The sequence below is a fragment of the Gossypium arboreum genome, chromosome 11 (assembly GCF_025698485.1).
Source record: "Gossypium arboreum isolate Shixiya-1 chromosome 11, ASM2569848v2, whole genome shotgun sequence".
Lineage (NCBI taxonomy): Eukaryota > Viridiplantae > Streptophyta > Magnoliopsida > Malvales > Malvaceae > Gossypium > Gossypium arboreum.
Genome location: NC_069080.1, coordinates 64775376 through 64791383, shown reverse-complemented (window position 1 = coordinate 64791383; position 16008 = coordinate 64775376).

Sequence of the window (16008 nt, the reverse complement as noted above, 5' to 3'; positions counted from 1 at the left end):
GTGAATAGGCTATGTAACTCACTATCAAATTGTGCTAAAATAGATTAGAGTACAGACACAGCCGTATGAGGGTCTCACATGCCCATGTGCCCACCAGACATGGCCGTGTGCCCAAAACACACGCCTATGTGGGATCCTTAAATCCTTAAATCAGCCACATTACTGTGCCGCTAGACCGTGTGGTGCGAAAACACTAAATCTTTAATTCCCAAACACACAAGCCCGTGTGCCTAGGGGACACGACCGTTTGTAAATCGACAAAAATCCCCAAATTGGTAACACAACCCTATGGCTAAGCTGTGTGGCACCCAAATTAGCCTAGAAACCCTAAATCCCAAAAGCACACGGCTGTGTGTGGGGGCACAATCCCATGTGGCCACCCGTGTGGTCACGAAACCACACCGAAATTGACCCAAAATCTTATTTTTCGATCAGTAAAATGACTCCTAATCAAATATTTCATAATCACACCATAATAAGCCAATTTTATGCCATATAAAGCCAATACAAACCTCAATTTCTCAATACCAAATAAGACAAAAAGAGTTGTCGAATTTCAAAGCGATTGATGCAATTACGGTCAGGAGAACACACTCATTATGTCAAATTATCCAAAATCAATTTAGTATTCAAAACTAAAAAGAAAATTCAAAACCCTCACTTGATTTGTGATTAATGATGTCCCAACACCGACTCTCCAAGAAGGAAGCAAAACTCTCCAAGATTCGCAAGCAAAAATCGTTTCCTAAAAACAAAAGAAGATAAAAACAAAGAAAAAGAAAACCCCTAGTAAGGGAAAATGAGATGAAAATGTAAAAAACAAGCAATAAACAAAACAAGAAAAATAAAAAAAATTCTAATAATAAAACTAATTATTAATTTAAAATTTAAAATCAGTTTTCCATTTAACAAAATAAAAATGTATCACTTAAAACGCACACCCAAAGACTCGAACCTAGAACCCAGAGGTACACTAATACTTACACAACCACCAGACTAGCAGGCCCATTCTATCACTTAAACGTACAACTAAACAGTATAGCACAACCTAGTCATTGACCATACCCACGAACCTTAAAACTTCTAGCCCAAAATTTAGGGTGTTACAACTCACCCCTACTTAAAGAAATTTCGTCCCTGAAATTTCCAACTAACAGAATAGTGGTATAACACAAGCTAAACCACTACGCTCCCGCTGCGCACTCTAGTCCCAAAACACTACCATCCTAAACTTGAACTCAAGACCTCTCATACACACCTAGAACACTTAGCCACTGAAGCAGATACACACTTGTGTCTTATCACACACTGTTACTATGCTCTAATCAAAACATCGAAACATTCACCACCATACCTGTCTCAAAATTACCGAGGACAGTCCCTAATCCAATGTTCTATGGACCTGCATTAAAAACATGCTCCCGCCTTTTTCCAGTAATTGCCCGGATGTCACTTCCTACAATGCTTACAAAATGGAGCACTCACACCACTACCGTCACCCACCGTAAAACTGTTATTGCCACTCAAATATGTTCTAACATGCTTCATAGAACGAGGCTCCAACCTCAGAGGACTGCGATCTCTTTTCTTCCTACAATCTACGCACCTAGATTGAAATGTTTCACTAGTCCCCTTTATCCTAGCCTCAAACACTTTCTCTAGCACTTCCCTCACTATCCAAGACAATGCCTCAGTACCAAACTCTGGGTTATCGCTACGCGAAGTTGGCAGAATCGCACTGTCCTTGACTCTTGAACAAATACACGTCCTAGAGAAGCAGACAACTCCTTGCGATATTGCTTACCTTCAAAATCCATATCCTTCCTGTTGTTAGCTCAATATATCTATATTTTCAGAAAATGAACACCAAATAAATACAAAATCTACATTTCTAATCTTACAGTTTTGAATTTTCACTTGGACCATCATCGGAGTCTTAGACATCTTATTTTCGTAAAACATTTCCAAAACACAAATCATTTCAACTTACTGTGGTAAAGTTTCTCTGCATTTTTTTAAAACAACCACGTGCGGACACGGATACGTAGAACCGCAGGTCAAGTTCTTACAAACCTGACTCTGAATGTAACACCCTAACCTAGGCCTAGAAGTTTAGACCGAATCATGGATGTTACATTGATCACCGAAGTGATCGTAGGAAAATTTACAAAACAAATTATCTCAAATTCCAATACATTCATACTTATCACTTTACGAAGCAAGAACATTTAATCTTCTAAGTCTCAATCCGTAAAATTACGGTTAAGTTTAATTTTATGAACAAAGTAAGATTTGAGCAAAAAAAAAATAGAACTTGTACCACAGTTTTAGTAAAATCTTATAGTTCAAAACGGTATAACAAAATGGAAATCAAAAGTAGAACAGTTATTTTATTTGTAAGCGTGCCTGTCCGAGACATCCGCATACCAAGTCTAGCGTTAGAGTTCAGAAATGTACCTGTAAGGGGAAACACTAAGGGGTGAGCTACATGAGCTCAGTGTGAGTTCCAGATGTATAATAACAAATTTTTAGAAATCGGTTCGAAAGCAAAACATACGCACAGATATACACAGAACCATAAAGTGAACTTGGAACAAACGTCCCAACAGAAGGAAACAATTTAAGCACCCTATGTCCCACACAAATATTCAGTCACATGTGTTATTCAGTCAAACAGACTGCAGTCAAATAATCTTCACCCAGAATACTCAAACAAATGCGTATGAATGCAATCAATTAACAAAACCCACCCGTCCAGCCAACACAACTCTCCATCCCTCGATCACACCCCATAAGAGCTAATTAAGCTCATCCAACCAAACACAGCACATAGGACCTCGAAAGGCCCATCAACCCTACACACCATGCATGTGGACTAAGCCATTCAGATATTAATACGCAGCAGGGCTGGCGTATATGCAGTAGAGTGCAATGCGATAGTTTGCTATATAGTCATGTTGTAGTTTAAGCGCTAGATCGGATAACGATGGCGAGAAGTCGACGTACATGCGATACAAAGTCGGTAAACCATTGTCAGACGAATAAATTGAAGAAGAACTACCAGATCAAATTAGAATCAGTCTACCTTCTCTTCACAACCAACCCAAAGATTTATTTTATACAAATGCATGTATGCATACAATCTCACAAAAATGGTGAACACATCGATAGACAATCAGACAGAAGCAGATATGCACACATACTGTAATATCCCAAATTAGGGCCTGATCGAAATAGTAGTTTTGTGACCACAAATTCGAGATAGAAATAATTATTTTATGATTATTTTGAGGTCTATGATATGATTGCATGATTGTGTGAAAATTTCGTGAAGAAATTCTATGCATAAAGTGCTTAATTTGAAGTTAGGGACAAAATTGAATAAGTTGCAAAACCTGCATTCTAGAAGTTTCTAGTATGAAATTGATTTGAAATATTAATTAGGCGGTCTTAAATAGAAATTTGACCAATTTCAAAGTTTATGGACAAATATTGGACATGAATGGAATTTTTGGAAAGTTTAGTAGTAAGGGCATTTTGGTCATTTAGGGGTAAAATGAATTAAAATACAAAATTAAAAGCCAATTTTGCTCATCTTCTTCACCATGAACGTGTATACCAAGGGAGACTCTATGTCTAGGGTTTCCAAGCTTCCAAGCTCGATTGTAAGTCTGTTCTAGCCTCGTTTTTAATGATTTTTACGTTTTTGGGTCCTGGTAACTTGATTTAGCTTATGCTAGCAATAATTCAACCTAGGGTTCATATTTGGAAAAATACCCATAGGTGAAATTTGTGTATTTTTGTGTTTTATGATAGAATATGAGGTTTTAAATTATGTTAGACAACTTGTGCTACTCGGTTTTAAGTGAAAACGAGAAAAAGGGCTTAATCAGTAAAAATACCTAATAGTCATAAGTACATGTTAGAGTGAGAATTTGATGTTGCCATAGAAGGGAAAAATGATCAGAATTTCATAAAACATAAGAAACTAGGATGAAGTTTAATTTCTGAACCTTGGGGAAAAAGTGCAAATATGCAAAAGTTTAGGGGTCAAAATGAAAATTTTTAAAAAATGATTTTTGGACCCGTATGAATAGTGTGACTAATTATTAGGCTAAATGTGATATTATAGATGAAGGAAATCGAGATTCAGGCTTAAATCGAGAAAATACAAGGTTATGGACTAAAATGGTAAATTGTTGTTTCTGGATCGAGGTAAGCTCGTATGATAATAATAATGCAATGTTATGTTTGAATTACATTTCTTACTATTATTTCATATATTGTATGATTTAATATATTGGAAAAGTTGATGGAATGGTGTTTATGATGTGGAAATATGACATGAAAGAATGTTACATGAAATGTAAAAAAAAAAATGATGATACATGACAAGTGATATATGAAATATGTGATATATGTTATGTAAATTCTTAAAAGCTGATTTGATATTTGAGTTGTGTCTTATTATACTATGAATGGACAATTGGTACTATGGATAGTGAGATCAACACTTCGAGTAAGTTCGTACATAAATAATCTATCGATTCTTTTTATGTTATTATATTTTGATATCATATGAAATGTGGCTGCCTATCAAATGGTTATTTGATGTAAGTTATGAATTTAAATTGATTATGGAAAATTTAGTAAAATGTTGAAAAGTGAGGAATTTCTCGGTTGAACCTTCGGAATAGAAACGATACAAATGAACTATTGTGAGGTCACGTGTGTAGTACTAAGTGTAGGCTACTACGTGTAGCGAATAATTGGTCGCATGTGTAGTACTAAGTGCAGGCTACTATGCGTACCCAAAAACTGTGATCATGTGTGTAGTACTAAGTGTAGGCTACTACATGTACCAGATTATTGGTCGCATGTGTAGTACTAAGTGCAGGCTACTATGCGTACCAGATAACTTCGGCTACAAGTGTGGAAATGGGAAAATGTGCAGGCAATTGTGTATCTGTTATTATTCCGATGAGTTTAACGGGAAATCGATTAAATGAAAATACATGTGGAAGTGATTATGTGCTGAACAAGTGCAAGTATATGTTTATTTGAATTTATAAGCAATATGCTCAATATTTGAGCGAACCTCGGTAAAATGGAATGGATTAAGTAAAATTGAGTAAAAGTGAACTTCAGTAGTAAAACAGTATTAGACAGCAGCAGTGCATGACTTTGAAAATTCACAAAAAATTGTGTAAGTTGAATTAAATTTAAAACAAATTATGGAAATAAATATTAATGAGTCTATTTTCACATGAAAGAAACAAGGGAAGCAAAAGAATTCTATATTGTGTGATATTTGAATTCTTGTGAAATAGGGTCTGAATGAATTCGAAATCCCCTATTATGACTTTATAAATTCACCATAAAATGTAAAAAAACTATTGAGAGTCATAACTTACATGCATGGATTCCTTATTGAATCTAATTTTAAGGAAAACAAACGGCATGGTCATTGGAATTTTGTACAGGGAGAAATTCGGTTCGTAGTGGACAGGGGTCAGAGTAGTCACACCCTGAAATAGGGGAGACTTTAACTAATAAACTGTACTAAATGGCCTGACCAAAAATTCTAGGAAACAATTATTAAGTATACATATGAGTCTAGTTTCATAGAAAATTTACAGAATTAGATTTTGAGTTTTTTAACTTGAGATATGATTTTTTTAACACCGGGACTCTAGAAAACAGCCTGTCGTGAATATATGTAATTGTACAGTTATAGTGTTTATTCTTGAAAAGCATGGTAGTAATTGCTTATTATTTTCATATGAACTTATTAAGCGTAAAGCTTACCCATCCTCTCCATTTCTTTAGTATTGGTAGGTCGGCTCGGGGTTGGAGATCGTCGGAGGCAAAATCACACTATCAAACTATCATTTTTGGGAAAATTAATTCAAATATTAGAAATATCAAGTGAGTGGCATGTATAGGAAGTTGGTTTGTGATATGTATTTTATTATGATTTTGACCATACGTGTCACCGCATTGAGTTATTGTATAAAATCATGAGATGTGGTCCTTATCCATTATGGTTTATAAGTTTAATTAATCGTGCCATGTCCTATGTTTTGATGTGATGATATAGTTAGCTTTGTTTGTTATGCATGTGTTCGAAAAGTTTTGAATTAAATGAAATTTTATGGCCCGGTTTTCGTCTATGTGTATTGTTAAGTCTGGTAATGCCTCGTACTCTGTTCCAGCCTTGGATACGGGTAAGGGGTGTTTCACATACCCAACAAATCGGGTTCAGAATCAATCATGTCACACAACAGTCACAAATAACACATAAGCCGAAGGCCCATTCAGAATCCTAAATACCCCCACTGAAGATTAGCCAAGGGTTGCGACATACAGACACATTTTCAAATAAAAAACATTCTCAAAACCAATAACAAATAACTTAGGACCATACGGTCGTGTAGAAAAACCTAGGTCGTGCGGAGGAAGGCGCACGGCCTTGTGAATAGGCTGTGTAACTCACTGTCCAATTGTGCTAAAATAGAATATAGTGTAGACACGGCCATGTGAGGGTCTCACACGTCCATGTGCCCACCAGACACGGCTGTGTGTCCAAAACACCCACCCATGTGGGATCCCTAAATCCCCAAATCAGTTACACAGTCGTGTGGCCAGACTGTGTGACAGCAAAACAGTACATCTCTAATTCCCAAACACACATGCCCATGTGCCCAGGGAACACAGCCGTGCGCAAATCAACAAAAATCCCCAAATCGGCCACACGGCCGTATGGCACCCAAATTAGCCTAGAAACCCTAAATCCCAAAAGCACACAGCCATGTGTGGGGGAACACACCCGTGTCGTCATGAAACTACACCGAAATTGACCCGAAATCTCATTTTTCGATCAGTAAAATAACCCCCTAATCAATTATTTTAGAATCACACCATAATAAGCCAATTCTATGTCATATAAAGCCAATACAAACCTTAATTTCTCACTACCAAATCACACAAATAGAGTTGTCAAATTTCAAAGCGATTCAGTATCAAATTACACTGTGCAGAACACACTCATTATGTCGAATTATCCAAAATCAATTCAATATTCAAAACTAAATAGAAAAGTTCAGCACCCACAGCTGATTTGCAATTAACGATGTCCCAACACCGATGGACGACAAGGAAACGAAACTATCCAAGATCCGCAAGTAAAAATCATTTCCCAAAAACAAAAGAAGAGGAAAACAGAGAAAAAGAAAACCCCCAGCAAGGGAAAGGGAGAGGAGAACGTGAAAAACAAGCAGTGACCAAAAAAAAAGAAAAATGAAAATAAACCTAATAATAAAACTAATTATTAATCTAAAACTTAAAATTAGTTTGCTATTTAACAAAATCAAAATATATCACTTAAAATGCACACCTAAAGACTTGAACCCAAAACCCAAAGGTACACTAATACTCACACAATCACTAGACTAGCAGGCCCATTCTGTCACTTAAACGCACAACTAAACACAATAGCACAACCTACTCGCTGACCATACCCACGAACCTTAAAACTTCTAGCCTAGAATTTGAGGTGTTACAATAATTTTATGAATAATTGATTAATTTTCAATTAATTAAATAAATAATCATATTTCATAATAATTCTATGAATAATTAATTAATTTTATTAAATAAATAAATAATCATATTTCATAATAATTTTACGAATAATTAATTAATTTTCAATTAATTAATTAATTAATCATATTGCATAATAATTCTATGAATAATTAATTAATTTTTATTAATTAAATAAATAATCATATTTCATAATAATTTTATGAGTAATTAATTAATTTTCAATTTAATAAATAAATAATCGTATTTCATAATAATTCTATGAATAATTAATTAATTTTCGATTAATCATTCATTTAATTATTTTGACTCTTTTAATTTTAAATTTGTGTTTTATCAAATTAACTCAATTTTGATTAATTTGTTAATTTTTGTCTTTTAAGTATAGTAAACATAAAGGTGATAAAAATGATAATCATAACCATTTAAAGTTAATGATTATCATAAGTTACATAAACATTTAAAGAATATAGAAAATATATATCATATCATAACTTACATAAAACTTTAGATCAAAATATATAAAATCACCCTTTCAAATAAACAACTATTGTTTTTCCCTACTCTTAATTATTCTTATAAATAAACAACTTACGAATTAGTTTACACCCATTAAAATACAATGCATTAAATCTTCAAGGTAAATTTTTATAGCGAATTTGGAGTATCCAAGTGTAATATGTTGTCACTAATATATATATTTTAAATAATTAGATACTTGATACTTGATATATATTATGTATTTTAGTACAATGACATGATTTAAATCTATTTAGAACACTTAAGTAACTTTGATTTATTGTCAACTTTAGACTTCAAGAACTATGAAATGGATAGGAGTTGGATGAATTTGTCAAGGGTAAGCAACGACTATCGAAATGGAGTACAAACTTTTCAAAATTTTGCATTTCAAAATGCAAGCCAAGAGAATATGATTCTTGGGCCGTGTAAGAAGTGAGGCAACATGAATTGGCATATTCGTGAAGTTGTCTACAACATCTAATTGTTGATGGCTTTATTCGAGGGTATAAAAAAATAGATTTTTCCATGGAGAGTGTACACCTTGTAGAACCTCTTCAACGATTAATCTGATTTATCCTCATAATGCTTACCATCAGTCTGTTAGAGAAAATGACATGGAAGGTATGTTTTAGGATGCATTTAATATGCACAGTCATGGTTTGCAATCGTTTCCACCTGAAATTATTTCATCCGATAATTGTGATATTGGTGGAAATGCTTTTACAGAAACGGGAAGAAGTACACCTGACGAAGATCCAAATGGAGAAGCAGCAAAGTTCTACAAGTTACTTAATAAAATGAACGAATAACTTTGTGACGGATCGAAATTTTCAAAATTGTCTTTTTGCATTCGTTTTTTTCACTTAAAATGTTTTGGAGGGTGGATCGGAAACTCTTTTACACTGCTGTTAGAGTTTTTGAGAGATATGTTTCCGTTTGCAAAGACCCTTCATCATGCAATGATATGAATAAATTGATAAAAGATTTAGGCATTGGGTACGACAAAATTCATAATTGCCCAAATGACTGCATGTTCTATTAGGCTAATCGAAAAAACCAATAGGCTTGTCATGTTTGCGGTAAACCTCATTGGATGAATAGGTATGCAGAAGATGTCAATAAAGATGAAGGTGGGGCACAGTTAAGAACGAAGCAAGTAAAGATTTACGATATTTTCCACTAATGCCAATGCTTCAAAGGTTTTTCATGTCATCAAAGACAGCCGAGTCTATGAGGTGGCATCATGATCAACGATCCGATGATGGATTATTAAGGCATCCTACTAATTCTTTAGCTTGGAAATCATTTTACAGTAAATTTCCAAGCTTTGCAAGTGATCCTCAGAATGTGAGGCTTAGGCTAGCATCTGATGGATTTAATCTTTTAAAAATCATAAGTACTTAGTACATTACTTGGCCTGTAGTGCTTGTTCCTTACAGTTTGCCTCCGTGGATTTGCATAAAACAATTTTCTTCTATCTTATCTATGATTATTCCTGGAGAGAAAGGTCTTGGGAATGATATTGACATTTATATTCAGCCACTTATTGAAGAGTTGAAATAGTTATGGGCGGGTGTTGAAACATATGATGTCTTAAGAAAGGAGAACTTTTATTTACATCCAGCTTTGTTTTGGACTATTAATGATTTCCTGAATTATGCCAATTTCTCTGGTTAGAGTGCCAAAAGACGTTATGCTTGTCCTTGTTGTGTTCTGCAAATATGTTCGTAGTGGCTATATAATGGGAAGAAGTTCTCTTATATGGGGCATTGTCAGTGGTTAGATGAAATCATAGATTTAGATTTTAGAGTACTCTATTTTATAGTACTGAAGAGTTCAGAGAAGCTCCTGAGTATACCATTAGATTTGAAATCTTGTTCATGTTAAAAGATATCAATTTTAGTTGTAGGAAGATGAATCAACCACCCAACACGCAAACAAAGAGAAGACCGAGGAAGGCGTATGTTGGAGATGTTGACCGACAGAGTGATGATGAAGAGGATGAAGAGGATGATCCTAATGAAGAGAACTTGTGGAAAAAAAGAAGTTTTTTATTTTAGTTGTCTTATTGGGAGCATCACATTTTGCGACACAATCTTGATGTCATGCATAATGAAAAAGAATGCTTGCAAGAACATCACCGAGGCAATTCTAAATGTCGATAGAAAATCAAAAAACAATCTTCAGAATCGACTTGATCTATTTGACATAGGAATTCGGCGTGTGATCTTCATCCCCAATTACATCCAAATAGAAAATCTCAGTTGTCGCCTTTTATTTTTCCAATGTCGAAGAATGAAAAAGAAGTGTTTTGCACGGTGTTGAAGGATATGAAAGTCTTAAATGCGTATGCATCAAATATATCTTGATGTATGAGTCTTAAAGATCAAAGACTATATTCCCTAAAATCACATGATTATCACATCTTGATGAAAGATTTATTGCCAGTTACTTTATGGTGTTGTATGTAAAAAAAGGTGACGTCTTGTATAATTGAACTATGCAATATAATGAAAGCTATTTGTGGCAAATTTTTTATTGTTGAAGAACTTGAGAAAGTACAAGATCGAGCCGCCTTGACTTTATGCAACTTGGAGAAGATCTTTCCGCCTTGACGTCTTGTATAATTGAACTATCCAATATAATTATCATGTTTAATTATAATGGTTTAATTTGTCATTTGTAATACAAATAATGCCAAGTTATGTTGCATTTATTTGATTATATATTTCTTTTCTAACTCTTTATTGATTTATTAGGAGAAACTAAAGGATAAAAAGGCTGAGTATGAAGCGATCGCTTCAAGTGATAGTTCTGTTAATCTGGATGACATTGATAACTGAATTATTATTGAAGTTTTGGGTCCTGAAAGGTATCGCCGAGTTTGATTTCAAGGATCTTTTGTTAACCCAACCCAATATTTTGGATCTAGCTTGCAGTAATACATGCCTTCGGGGAATCAGGCTCAAGCTGAAGTTCAGAGACCAGATGGCTCAGATGCAAGTGAGCACAATTAAGGAAATTGCTCAACTTAAGGCAGAGGCGGCATCGAGAGAAGTAGAGGCTCAAAGAAAATATGATGAACTCCAGGTACAAGTTAAAGTAGAGGCAACAAGAAAGTATGACGAACTCCAGCAACAGCTTCAAAATATGATGAAGATGTTTCAGTAAAATCAATCGCAGAATCAGCCATCTTAGACTTTTGTTTTCTTATTGTGAGAATATATAACTTTTTAATATATTTTTTTTATTTCATTTATTAATTTAGATCGTATGAAATAAAATGGCATTTTCTATGTTTCATGATAGTATCATTTAGATTTGAAGTTTTTGATTGGATTTGATGTTACAAGAAAATATGTTGAAAATTCGGGTTCTATATGAAATAAAATGGGCTGATAAATTCTGCTAAAGTTAGTGGTATTTTCTCTCATGAACGCCGTTAAAGATCATGGTATTTAGCGGCGCTTCTACTAAAAATGCCACTAAAGAACATAATCTTTAGCAACACTTCTCATAAAAACGCTGCTAAAGAACATTATATTTAGTGGCGTTTGTAAAAAAAGTGCCACTATAGAACATGATCTTTAGCAGCATTTGTAGAAAAAGCGCCGCTAAAGATCATGTTCTTTAGTGGCATTTTTGCGAGAAGCACCGCAAAAGATCATGTTCTATAGCGGCATTTTTCAACATAAATGTCACAAAATTTAGTGGCGCTTTTTGTGTCTCTTATAAGCGCCGTTATAGGACAAAAAAATGCCGCTAAAAACCTGTTTTACTGTAGTGTGTCATCCTATAAATATTCAACGGAACAACGAACCATAGTTTCCTAGTGTTTGATAAATAAAAGAGAAAGAGTCAATTTAGATTCATGTAGAATTTCGAATTTCCTAAGTAAATTTGATTAGAATTTTTCTAATGACTAGTGTTGATAATTTAAATTTCAATTTGATTGGTAATCATTTTATTATTAAGTTAATAATTTTGGATAAATTTGACATTTGTTATTAATCCCTATGGACATGATTGTTGGTGTACTTGCGTATTTTATTGTAAACAAAACTATTTTATAACTTGATTCAATGCTTACAAAGTACTCACATTTTTAATTAATTTAAATCTATTTTTGAGAAGTACATTTGAGGCAAGTCAGTGTCTTACTCCTAAGTGGAGGAATAGGAACTAGTTGTTTATCTTACAAATTCATGGAATGTACACATCGTTGGGAAAGGCAAAGTTTTTCTCAAACTTACATCTGAAACTTAGCCTTCAACCAGATACTTCATGTTTCTAATATTCAAACTATTTTAGCTTTTGTTGGGCTACTAGGAAAAGTTGGACTAAAAAAGTTTCCTTTGAGTCAAATAAAGTCTTAATGATAAAAAAATATACTTTGATAGGGCTATTGTAATTGCAAATTATTTTACTAAATATTTATGAATAATTAATGTTGGTCATTTGTTTTCTTTATTGATTCTTATGATTAATCGTTTCAATAATTTGGATATTGCATGAATTTATATATAAGTATATTTAATTATTTATTATAATTGTTAAATTGAATTGAGTTTTAAGTGCTTTTAGATTTTTAATCCCTTTAATATTAAGTGTTTTGAAAGCTTTAATGAAAAATAGAAATGTGATGGTTATGAAATTTTAGTGAATGTTACCCAAAATGAGAAATTTCAAAAATAATAATGAATTAGTATAAATTGCAAAATATAAAATTAGATTAGTAACTAATAACAAAGGAGTTTATTAATTAATTTTTACGATGTCTGCAAAAATACATAGAATCCAAATAAGAGTTAATGAACAAGATATTAACATGGTATATTAAAACAATTGGAAATAGACCAAGTAAAAATCATGATTGAAATAATAGCTATTATATTGAACTTGGCATTGTTGATAAACTTGAAATTACATGATTTATGATGAAGTTGAAGGTATTTGAAAATTGTTAATTTGGAATAAGCATAATGTTAACTATACAAATTCAATACGACATTGATTTTATGTAGAAATTAGATTAATTAAGATTGAAATCACCTATGGTGAAAATTTTAAAGAATATGAATTGATAAAAGAAATTGGCATATTCACATTCATTTGGTAAATATGAAAAAGTTGGTGGAAAAAATTTTGGCTATGATTGAAATTGAAATGAATGCTTGACATTGATAGTTGATGGGAATATGAAACTATGTTTGAATTGGTATATGTGAAAATGGAAATAGTGAATTCTTGATTAATATAGACAAAATAGCTTATAAGTGAATTGGGAATGTGAATCAATGAAATTATTGAAATCATGTATGCAAAACGAGTGCTTAATTGATTCTCGAAAACAAAGTATCTTGATAAGTGAAGATTAAACATGTGTGTGGGAAACTGATGTGTGAAATGCATGTATTTGTTATGCTGCATACTGATACGGAAAAAAGTTTGAAATTAATGACAAACATGTTAAAAAGAAATGTGAAATTTTGATTATATGATATGGAGAAATGAATTGAAAAAAAATTGCTTTGAAATGTGTGTTTAAAGCATGTTAAGTTGAATTCCATGAATATGTGAATATTTGCCGAGATTTTCATGGTAGTTAAATATCAGATTTTTTATAAGACACATTATAAATTTAAATTTTAGGGTGTGTCTAGTTAAACCTAAGAAAATGGTATAAATAAAAAAATCTAATTGCATGTTCATTTGTTATATTCAACGTGGCATTATATATATGTCCATCATTATAAAATTTATATGCTTATTTTTAATGCTAAAATGAGTTGAAACAAAGAGTTTTCTTGCATATAAATTTTATATGAAAGATATGGGGAATCAAGTATTATATTAAGTGTTCAAATCATAATGAAATGTTATGTTATCATAAAAAAAAACATTATATTGAGAATTTTATAACCAAATTGAAGTAAATTAGGGAAGACCATGTTGCTCAATATGACTATGCACAAATTATTGATATTCTGATGCATTTCATGATTTTTATTCAATCTAATATAGAATACCATGTATTATGATTGAGTAGATACATGCATAACCCTAAGTCATGAGCATTTGACTATTGTAGTCAAATTAATGAAATATTTTGAAAGGCACTATAGATTGTGGTATTAGGTTGTAGTGTATACTTGATGGATTAATTTATATGAGTGTGAAGTGAAGCCGCTCCTATTAGATTTATGGCAAAATCTCTAACTTAGTCATGAAAATCTAGGCATTCGCATGGTCTATAAGCGCACAACTAAGTTTAATAATAATATTGTGGGTATAATGGTATTGGTGAGAATTTTAATTTACATAATGAATTCTTTTGGAATATGTAGGAGGATTGTGGGAAAAGTGAGATATTTTGAAAATAATTCGCACTATATCCTTCATCGCTAAGGGAGAAAAGGGTAAGAGGGGTTTGAAGCATATATAAAGAACTTAAGTTCTTCGTTTCAAATTACATCAAGTATGCTTTCACTCTCTTCACACTCATATAAGTCCAAAATTCTCACCAATAATGCCTAAGAATGCCTAAGAATGAGTAGATGTGAGCAAAACTCAATCTGACTCACAAAATAGAAAATTTTCAAATTTCGAGTTAATCAAGTCAACTTGTTTGGTTTTTTTAGTGAACTCAAATAAGCAAAATGATTTTTTTAATTTCGAGTTGAGTTGAATTTTGACAACTCGAATATCTAAAAAACTAATTAAGCAAAACTACGTCATTTTGGGTTAAAGATATAATTTTAAGTTTTAAATTCAGTATTGACATTCTTCAATGCTTCAATCATGCATCTTCCCCATCTCATAATTTTGAAACCCTTTCTTCTTCCTTGATCTTCTTCCATCTAACTATACTTTCCCATATTCTTGCTTCATTTTTTCTTCTGTCCAACATGGGTTTCTTACATAGTTTACTTTTATCTTTTATTTATGACCTAGAAAATGCTAAAGAGGCCTTCCAAAAACTTGACCAACAACTACAAACTCTCTCTAATTAACAAGTAGCACTCTGAAGTTCAAAGATACTAATAATTTCCTCTCTTTTATATGCACAACCTCTTTAATAAACAAGTAAAGACTTTTAAATTTAAAGACTTTTAAATTCTAAGGTAACTATTATTTCTTTTATCGTATATCAAAATGGACATATAATTTTCAATATATTGAATAAATATTTTATGATTTACAATAAAAAAATCTAATTCAATACTTTTTTTTTGAATTTAGCTCAAACAAATATGTTCGATTTACAGAAGGAACTGAGAGGGCTTGTAGAGGTCTACCATAAAAAAATCATTATAAATTTAACATGACCTCACCCTTTTTATATTTTGACTCGTGGCCACATTTACTGTTCATCAATCATGTAAGCCCAATGAAATGATATCATTTACCCATGTCTTAGGCTATGAATTTCCCCTATTGTGAATGATTCTACATAGTGTAGAAGTTACATAACAAATGCACTAGCTTTCGGTTCCTTATCTATTTCAACTCAAGCTTTGCTTACATCAAAGTGTACGAGTCATGCATGCATAGTCCATCATCCACTCAGGATTAAGGTATGCCACACTATGAATGTTACAAGTGAATAAATCCATAAACGAATTCAGGATCTATTTTTCTTGGATCATGTTTGATGTACTGTCAGTCAAATCAGTCACATTTATGTCTATATCTTCTACGAGTCATCTGCTCCGACACCCAAGACAAAACATATCCCAAATTAGACTTGATAGATTACATATTAGTTTTTTAATTGGTTTGCTCATTTCTAATTAGACTAAGGACATATTTAGATTTATCTACTAATATAAGTTCTCTTTCTGTATTACGATCCAACCATATAATACCGCTTAGTATTAGTTA